Here is an 8,123-nt window from a genome sequence, read left to right on the forward strand (position 1 = left end):
ACATTGGAAACTACGTGGACGGATTTGTATCTAGGTTGTTTGCTCTGAGCATCTCTTTTAATAAGTATTTAAGTTATTATTTGATAGTGTAAAGAATTTTTGCAGTAATTAGATTTTAACTTGTACTAACAAGTTAGTTATTTATTTTATCAAACTATAAATTAATGTTTATGAATAGACTTATTTATATTTACTTAATTTTTTTATTTTATTTTTTTCTTATATTTGCTTAATAAATGATCTAGTTGTATAGAAAAAATTATACCGTCACTACATAAAATTTAGATTCAATAAATAATGATGGTATCTGAGTCAACTTGCGTGTAGTATAATTTAATATCCTATTGGATATTTACTATTTTTCATTAGCACATATACCATGTAACTTTGTCAATCAAAACTTTGAAAGATGAAAAAAGAAATTACTTAACATTTTTGTTTACGTTTTAGATTTGAATTTTAAATCAATTTTTTATACTAGGTTTTACTCAACTCACCCACCCTTGGGTGGTATTTGCTTTTAATCATGTGATTTGGTTGAATTGAATGTCAATTGTCAACCCAAAGAGAGGGCTAATTGCTGACAACTTTGTCTAAAATAATAGGCTGGCTTTTGCTAATGGTGGGAGACAATAGAATAAAACAATGGCAAGTTGGTGGGGCAACTTTTTGGACTCAAAACACGTTTCTATACTTTAAAAAAAAGGTTACTTTTCTACCTAAAATGCAGTATAACAAATTCCGTTAAAGTATAGTAACCTCTGTTCCTTACTAGATGTCTGACAACACAGATTAGAGAATAAGCTGCCAACACAGATTAAATACTACAACTGATGGTGTAGAAACAATTACTCACTTCACCGTCTACCTCACTCCTTAGCTTTCCTTCTATATAATGTGGTGAATTCACCATGTTGAGTTTTCTGTATTTTTGAATCTTTACATTACATATCTTGAAACATGTATTAAATGGTTAATTGTTTCATTGAGATTATGATTTGTACTAAAGCTCCTTTACTTAGTAAAAGAGGTGTATCCTATTTGGATTTTCGTTTTGCTATCACACTGCCATTCAGTGATAACTGTTCTTCTGGTTCTCTGCCTTCCATATGAATTCTTGTCCTAGTCATATTGATAAATGACAATGATGAAAGCTGAATTCCATTACTTTCAAAATAAACAACAAAGAATAGAAAGTGCATCCGAGGATAAGCGATAATCTTTCACCAAATGTGAAAAACTACTTTTGCAAAGGGGAACAAAAATTGAATATTAACATTCAACAACAAATTTTGTTCATAAGCCCTCTAGTGTTGCTTTTGTTTATAAATACAAGAAACTTAAGACAAATATATATCAAAGAAATGCAAACCTGTGTAACATTCTCTAATTCGTGTTGTGAGACATCTAGTAAGGAACAGAGGTGTAAAGCGCAGTATAATACTGCATTTTACTATAGCTTAGTATTATATTGCGTTTTACGTTAACGGCTAAAATTTCGTTAAAGTAAAGCACAGTATTATACTGCGTTTTAGGTAGAAAAATAACTTTTTTTAAAAAACTCTAAAAACATATTTTGAATCCAAAAAGTTGACATTTAGGTTTCGGACTCCTTCCCCTTGCCCCCTTTGTACTTTCCAAGAAGGGTACCATACAACTAACAAACTTTGAGAATGCTGTGTGTCGACTGTGTTGTCGTTATAATCTGCTTAGCATGTGTGTTTGCATGTGGAAACCGAAACCTAAATGCTAATTTTTTTGGACTCAAAATATGTTTTTACTACCTAAAAAAAAGATATTTTTCTATATATAACGCGGTATTATACCGCGCTATACTTTAATGGTGTTTCTGTCGTTAAGGTATAGCGCGGTGTAATACGACGCTATACCTGTTTGTGGGCCCACCAATAAGTTTCATGCGGTTAATTAACATAACAATAATTCAAATGGGTATAGCGCGGTGTAATACCGCGCTATACATTAAAAAATTCAGCCCCTCGAGCTAGGCATTGCCTTATTTAAAGGCGTTAGAATTTTATGAGAATCCATTCAAAAAATATTCTAACTTTCGTTCAAACTTTTCTTCTTGTTATCAAGCATTTTTTATAATATCTGAAGAGCCAAAAATAAGGGTTTCATTATATTGGAGGGGGGAGGGGTGAGATTGTAGTGGAGAATAACTCTGTGAGGTATAGTTCATTTAACTGATATAGCTGTAATTCAAATATATATAACGTGGTAGTACACCGCGCTATACCTGTTTGTGGGCCCACCAATAAGTCTCATGCGGTTAACAAACATAACAATATTTCAAATGGGTATAGCGCAGTGTAATACCGCGCTATACATAAAAAATTCAACCCCTAGAGCTAGGCATTGCCTTATTTAAAGGCGTTAGGATTTTATGAGAATCCATTCAAAAAATATTCTAACTTCTGTTCAAACTTTTCTTCTTGTTATCAAGCATTTTTTATAATGTCTGAAGAGCCAAAAATAAGGGTTTCATTATATTGAAGGGGGGGAGGGAGAGGGGTGAAGTTGTAGTGGAGAATAACTCTGTGAGGTATAGTTCATCTCCACAATGTCATGTTAAATTGTCGCTTACAATAGAGTACGATAAATTGGTATCGTTGTTACGTAAAAAAATGAGTGTGAGAAAACTTTCTGTGAGCCTTAAAGTAATCGGTAGATTTTCGTATTCTGTGACTCCACATGGGCTTGCTTGTTATTCTGAGTTTAACATCAAAGATGATGAAACTCTTAGAGTTTTTTTGCGAATTCCGGATGAATACAGGAAATTTATTGTGATAAAATTATTGGAAATGTATGTCAAGGCTGAAGACGTTTGCAATAATGAGATTGCGCAAAGCAGGGATAACCCCCAGTCAGTGGGTGGTTATTTTGGTGTAATTTTAGCCCAACAGGTTCCGGCTGAAAGAGTTTGGTCGGATCTTAACTTATCTCTGCGGGCGAACGAGGAGCGAAAAAATAATTTCTCTCCTACTTTACATAATCCACAAGACGACTGGTAAACTTCAATTTTTCTTTCTATTACGATATTTATATTTTGTTGAATTGAATTTGTATTAACACTCATATTTTCCATAGGGGATACCGTCCGGATATGAATTTTACAAGTTATGACCCCACACCCAGTTATAATATGCGTAATTCTGGCGTGTTGGACCACGGTGGTCCATCCGGGAGTCATCACCAACAGGAAAATGTCCATCATGGAATGTCAACGCAGTACGACTTGTAAGTGAAGTGATATAGCTATATGTAAAATATTTATCAATTTGAGTATCTTACCATTTTGTTCTTTTTGTGCAGTGAAAACGAGCAACTTGATGGTCCTGGCCTCACTCAGTTTCCCGTAGACGATTTATTTACTCGTGATTTGGCAGATGCGCAGAGTTAGGAAGATAATAGTGATTATGACAACAATGCCGATGAGTCTGGAGATGACACACCCTTCCCTGACGAGGGTGATGATGAGGAGGAAGGGAATGTCGAACCTGAGCTGACGAGAGAGCATGCTCCTCCACCTCTCGTTAGACCAAGAGTGTACGAGTCCCACGTGTCGTTTCATGAGCGGAACATTTCCTACCTTGATAATTTTCCAAGTATGCCGGATGTGGATGCCCTCACAAGGGATGTTAACGAATTTCGGTCAGTAATGTGGGATGAGTCTAGACCAACGGTGCTGGCAAAGGACATGTATTTTTCCAATAAAGCTCGCCTATCCGGGGCTTGTAAAATGTACAGCGTAAGAGAGTGCCGTGAGATGACAGTTAGGGAGTCAACTCCAGAGGTATACAAAGTCATATGTCGTAGATACTTTATGGGTTGTAACTGGATGTTGCGTGCGATCAAGAAGGAAACAGGGTCGTGGAAAGTGGGTAAATATATTAGCACCCACAGATGTGAAATGGACACATTTAATTAGAATCACTTCAACTTGGATGTAGACTTGATTTCTCTTGTCTTGATTCCACACTTGGAAGTGTCCATTAGGTACAAGATCAAAGAGTGTATTACATCCGTCCACCAGGAATATGAGTGTACTATAACCAAAATAAAGGCATATCTCGGGCGCAAACGTGCATTTAAAATTATTTATGGTGACTGGGATAAGTCATTTTCATCTCTACCCAGGTACATGGCCGCACTGAAATACTTTAACCCCGGGACTATTGTTGAATGGAGGCATGAGTGGAGTCCAGGAATACCAGAATAAATTTTCAACTATGTGTTCAGGTTATTTAAACTAGCAATTGATCGTTTTGTGCATTATTGTCCAATAGTTTCCATAGACGGTACTCATGTTTATGGAAAGTATGATATTATGCTTTTGATCGCAGTTGCAGTAGATGCCATCGGACAAATATTTTCACTAGCTTTTGCCATTTGTACCAATGAAAGTGAAGAGACGTGGACGCTTTTCTTTGAACCACTTGAAGCAGCACGTTGTCAAACAGCGTTCGGGTATTTGTCTAATATCTGATCGGCATGGTGGTATTTTAAGTTCTGTATAGCATTTGCCTGAATGGAAGGAACCCTATGCATACTACCGTTACTGTATGAGGCACCTGAAGGCCAATTTCTAGAAGAAATATCCCGACAAGGCCTTGCATGACTTAATGTGGATGGCTGCAATTGAGCACCAGCAGTGCAAATTTACGAGGCGCATGGAAGCGATCTGGCAGTTAGACGAAAGAGCCTATAATTGGCTAATGGGACATGAACTTCACAAGTAGATATTGCATTCTGATGGTGGCAGACGATGGGGAGCCCTGACTACAAATGTGTCGGAGTCATTTAACGGCTTATTGAAGTCTGCACGTGAATTGCCTGTCACTGCCATGGTCCGGATGACATTCAAACAAATTGCGGAGAGGTTTGTTGAAAGGCATAGAGCTGCATCGGAATTAATGGACAAGGGTGTTCAATTTATGCCAATACCGATGAGAAGATTAGAAATATAGGAGGTGAGCACATTGTCATTCATTTTTACAGTATGATCACAACCAGGGTGTTTTTGAAGTTCGCACCGCTATCTGTGGACACCGGGGGAATAATCTACAAACCCTGAATGAAGCCAACATGTTGTGTTCATGTGGGAAATGGACCATCTACCACATGCCGTGCGCACATGCCATGAAGTGCTTTCAACAAGTTGGTTTAGGGGCAACCAACTATGTTGATAGGCAATACAATATTGTTGCATACATAAACACATATAGTGGGCAGTTGCAGTTATTGGGTGCTGAGCATTATTGGCCGCCGGAACCATTTAAAATGATGTGTAACAAGGACTATTTGCGTAAGCTGCAAGTGCAAAAGAGAACGCGTATACAGAACCAAATGGATGTTGGTGATACCGTTTATGCGTGTAAATATGGCATATGCTCGCAAACAGGACACGACTGTCGTAAATGTCCTTTAGATGGTCTGGGTGGAAGTGGTAATCCAGCTCCTGGTGTAAGTTCGTTTAATGTACCCAATTATCAAGGATACACCTAGTGTTTTATTTTCGTAATATTTTTTGTAATAAGTCTCTGTACTTGTTTATGTTGCAATATCTATCAAATAAAATTATGTTCCACGGTCTTGTTACATCTTATTATCTAACATGACCTTTTGAATTGGGATGATGATATGATAGTTCCAACATTCAACTTATTAGTGTTAGTAAAGAAGACCAATATGAAGATTGAAATTTCATAACATAATACTTGAAGAGAAAAAAGCACAATAACCATAACTAAAGCAACATACATGAAAATAAAAGATAATAAAAGGATAAATCAAGACAATACAGTTTCATTTCAGAAAAATCAATATGTATAGCGCGGTTAAATACTATGTTTTGTGTGTTGTCTTGTCGGTCTGAAATGTTGACCAACTGCGAAAAAGCTGTTTTGTTTCAGAAAAATCAATATGTATAGCGCTTTTAAATACCATATTTTGTGTGTTGTCTTGTCGGTCTGAAAAGCAGACCGACTGTGAAAAAGCTATTTCGTTTCAAAAAAATCAATTTGTATAGTACGGTTAAATACTATGTTTTGTGTGTTGTCTTGTCGGTCTGAAAAGCTTATCGACTGCGAAAAAGCTATTTTGTTTCAGAAAAATTAATATGTATAGCGCGGTTAAATACTACATTTTGTGTGTTGTCTTGTCGATTTGAAAAGCTGACCAACTGCGAAAAAGCTGTTTCGTTTCAGAAAAAGTCAATATGTATAGCGCGGTTAAATACTACGTTTTGTGTGTTGTCTTGCCTATAAATAACGGGCGCATTCTAGTTATTTTCTGTGCTTAACAATAACCAATAGAAAATATTTCCATAAAAGCAAGGTTTTTTTTACGCTTTAACAAATGTCTGAACCCCTTTATGTGCCAAGGTGCGAGTGCGGCAAAACATGCATGATGCAAGACTATTGGGATGATGGTGAAGCTGGACGCCACTACTGGGCGTGTATGAACAAGTTTTATAGGGTTTCCGATGAACCTGTTTGCAATTTTGAGGTATGGATTGATGAACCCTGTCAGCAGGAATACTACAAAAAAAAGTTGCAGCATCTTCATTATTTGTGTTTGAAACAGTGGGAAAGAAAGCGACAATCCAAACGAGAAGTTGCGGAGTTAAAGGAGTCAAATAGATGAAAGAAGAAAAAAATAAGTTGGAAAAAAAATTTAAGTGGTTGGAGCAGAGAATACTAGACGGTGATGACTAAATAATGACATGTACGTGTTGAGCGTAGTAGTGTATCTTTATGTTTTCCGTGTCATGTATTTTCATTAGTTGTACTGAATTTAAGTTATGTTAAGTTTCTATGTTTGTGTTTGTGTTGTACTGTTAAAATAAAGAAGAAACGGGATAATAAAAATATAATGTGCATATTATGTAAGCATAAAAAATAGTTGTTAATATTTACATAATTTATTATTTACATAAAATACAAAAAAAAATCAATGAGTCCCACAGCCCTTGTGCTTCAATGCAGCCGCTGGCCTGAGTCACATCCTCTCCCGTCCGGATACACTATCAGGATCAACCTCATCACGTCGCCTCTTTATATGAGGATATGCTGCAGCATGATCGTCAGTTGGGCTGGAAGGGTCAGTAGAAGGAGTCGTCGGTCCATTAGCAACCTACAAAACAATAAGTAAGCCCAGTATATGAAAATGTATATTAGTAATGTACGTGTTAAGTCAACAACATTTTCTTACCATGGTCTCGTTAGGATCCTGAATATAAGCATCTGTGGTGTCCTCAGCATCGGAAAAAGTGGCCTCTGTGACGGGCTGGGATGAAGCCTTAATAAGAAAATTAAAAATTAATTTATGAAAAAACAATGAGAAAAAAGCGAATTAAAATTTAATAGTAATACAAATATACCTGCGCCTGTGATAGATCCACTGCACCCGACGACAATGATCCAAAACTCAACCTGCGCCCACCATCCATGTCTCGGGTCAGCCGATCCTCAGCTGCAGTCGATGGACCTGAAAAAAACTGCTCCCAACCTCCGGTGAAGCTCGTGCCCGTAATCAACAATGGATCTGACGGGGTCACCTGCGATGCTAGCAGCGCTAGCTGAAGACTGTACGATGGCATGCTGTTGGGATGCTCGTCTGGCTGAGGAATCACCCGACATATCAGCTCCAACCTCCTCATCAGGTGCCTCAACAGGTGCCTCAACACCCCCTTGCTGGGGACCACCTCCTCGTTGTCCCCCGTGACCCTGTGGGGCACCCCCGCCTTATGGGACAGCCCTACCTCATCCTCGTCTCCTCGGACGTGCGATAGGCCACACCACTAGTCGTGATGGCACCTAACCCCAACCCGATAGGTAAGCCACTTTAACAATTATCCATTTCCAATTAAATTAATAAAATAATTAAATGGAAGAAATTATCTGAAACCTATACATTTTTCAAGGACTGGTAATACAAATCATGAGCTTCTGAGAATAGAGTTAACAAAGCTGATATGAAGTAAATACATCTTCTGTTTGAAAAGTATAGAGTTTTATTAATTCTACGGCTACCATGAATAAGAGGCAGCTACAACAAGAACGCAGGTACATCTTCAAATCCAGCTCTCATCCAACGTAGCA

Source organism: Nicotiana tabacum, chromosome 20, assembly GCF_000715075.1.
Source record: "Nicotiana tabacum cultivar K326 chromosome 20, ASM71507v2, whole genome shotgun sequence".
NCBI classification, from domain to species: Eukaryota; Viridiplantae; Streptophyta; class Magnoliopsida; order Solanales; family Solanaceae; genus Nicotiana; species Nicotiana tabacum.